Below are 2239 nucleotides of genomic sequence, written 5' to 3' on the forward strand. Positions count from 1 at the left end.
AAAAAAAGGAAATAGCTGAGTAATAACACTATAAACTAAGATATTCTTCAGGCACTAATTGCGCCTGGGGTCTGCACAGCTCTCCTTCCTTGGGGCCCATGTGGGGGTTACCCACAGGTGTGAGGTTTAGGCACCATTTCTTTCTTTTTTTTTTCCTGTGGACATCTTAATGCTTCATACCATTTGTTGAAAAGACTATCCTTCCGGCCAGGCGCAGTGGCGCACATCTGTAATCCCAGCTGAGGAGGTCAGATCACGAGGTCAGGAGACAGAGACCATGCTGTCCAATATGGTGAAACCCTGTCTCTACTAAAAATTAAAAAATTAGCCAGGCATGGTGGTGGGCACCTGTAGTCCCAGCTACTCAGGAGGCTGAGGCAGGAGAATCGCTTGAGCTGGGAGGCAGGGGTTACAGTGAGCTGAGATTGCGTCACTGCCCTCCAGCCTGGAGACAGACGGAGACTCCGTTTCAAAAAAAAAGAAAAAGAAAGAAAAGACTACCCTTCCTCCATTAAATTGTGTTTGTACTTTAGTCAAAAATTAATTGAGCGACCAAGAAGCAGCTTCTCCGCTCTTTCTGGAATCTCACTCCTGCCTCCACCATGTCCATCAGGGTGATGCAGAAGTCCTCCAAAGTGTCCATCTTTGGCCCCCGGGCCTTCAGCAGCCACTCCTACATGAGTGGGCCTGGTGCCTGCATCACCTCCTTGAACTTCTCCCCATTGGACAGCAGCAGCATCCGGGGTGGCCTGGGCAGAGGCTATGGTGGAGCCAGTGGCCTGGGAGGCATGACCGCCGTCACGGTCAACCAGCCTGCTGAGCCCCCTTAACCTGGAGGTGGACCCCAACATCCAGGCCATGTGCACCCAGGAGAAGGAGCAGATCAAGACCCTCAACAACAAGTTTGCCTCCTTCATCGACAAGGTGCCGTTCCTGGAGCAGCAGAACAAGATGCTGGAGACCACGTGGAGCCTCCTGCAGTCGCAGAAGACGGCTCGGAGCAACGTGGACATGTTTGAGAGCTACAGCGACAACCTTCGGCAGCAGCGGGAGACTCTGGGCCAGGAGAAGTTGAAAGTGGAGGTGCAGCTGGGTAGCATGCAGGGGCTGGTGGAGGACTTCAAGAACAAGAATGAGAATGAGATCAGTAAGCCTACAGAGATGGAGAATGAATTTGTCCTCATCAAGAAGGATGTGGATGAAGCTAACGTGAATGAGGTGGAGCTGGAGTCTCACCTGGAAGGGCTGACTGACGAGATGACCTTCCTCAGGCAGCTGTATGAAGAGGAGATCAGGGAGCTGCAGTCCCAGATCTTGGACATGTCTGTGGTGCTGTCCATGGACAACAGCGGCTCCCTGGACATGGACAGCATCATCGCTGATGTCAAGGTGCAGTACAAGGAGATGGCCAACCACAGCCGGGCTGAGGCGGAGAGCATGTACCAGATCAAGTATGAGGAGCTGCAGATGAAGGCTGGGAAGCATGGGGATGACCTACAGCGCACAGAGTGAGATCTCCGAGATGAACCAGAACATCAGCCGGCTCCAGGCTGAGATTGAGGGCCTCAAAGGCCAGAGGGCTTACCTGGAGGCCACCACCGCAGATGCCAAGCAGCGTGGGGAGCTGGCAGTTAAGGATGCCAATGCCAAGCTGTTCAAGCTGGAGGTCGCCTTGTAGTGGGCCAAGCAGGACATGACGAAGCAGCTGTGTGAGTACCAGGAGCTGATGAATGTCAAGCCGGCCCTGGACATCCAGATTGCCACCTACAGGGGGCTGCTGAAGGGCGAGGAGAGCTGGTTGGAGTCTAGGATGCAGAACCTGAGTATCCATACGAAGACCACCGGTGGCTGTGCAGGTGATCTGAGCTCGGCCTATGGGGGCCTCACAAGCCCCAGCCTCAGCTATGGCCTGGGCTCCAGCTCTCTCAGCCGCACCAGCTCCACCAGGGCCGTGGTTGTGAAGATCAAGACCCGCAATGGGAAGCTGGTGTCCGAGTCCTCTGACGTCCTGCCCAAGTGGACAGCTGCGGCAGCCCCTCCCAGCCTGCACCTCCTGCGGCCACCTCAGAGCCCGGGAGGGAGGCTGCTGTGCAGGGGCCATCCTTAATGAGATCCTTAACCACCTGAGGCTCAGCCCTAGCACTCAGCCCACCATGGGGGAGTTTACTCTCTGGGGACCCCCCTTGCCCACGCCTCCAGCTTCCAGCTATAAAACAATTCAATTGCCTTTTTTTTTTTT

General features: G+C 55.0%; 1 pseudogene; it reads left to right on the forward strand.

The window, feature by feature from the left end:
- The first annotated feature begins 602 nt into the window (after nucleotides 1–602).
- LOC119470855 lies at nucleotides 603–1554 on the forward strand (annotated as a pseudogene).
- The last annotated feature ends 685 nt before the right edge of the window (nucleotides 1555–2239 follow it).

The sequence above is a fragment of the Cebus imitator genome, unplaced genomic scaffold (genome assembly GCF_001604975.1).
Source record: "Cebus imitator isolate Cc_AM_T3 unplaced genomic scaffold, Cebus_imitator-1.0 Scaffold1, whole genome shotgun sequence".
Lineage (NCBI taxonomy): Eukaryota > Metazoa > Chordata > Mammalia > Primates > Cebidae > Cebus > Cebus imitator.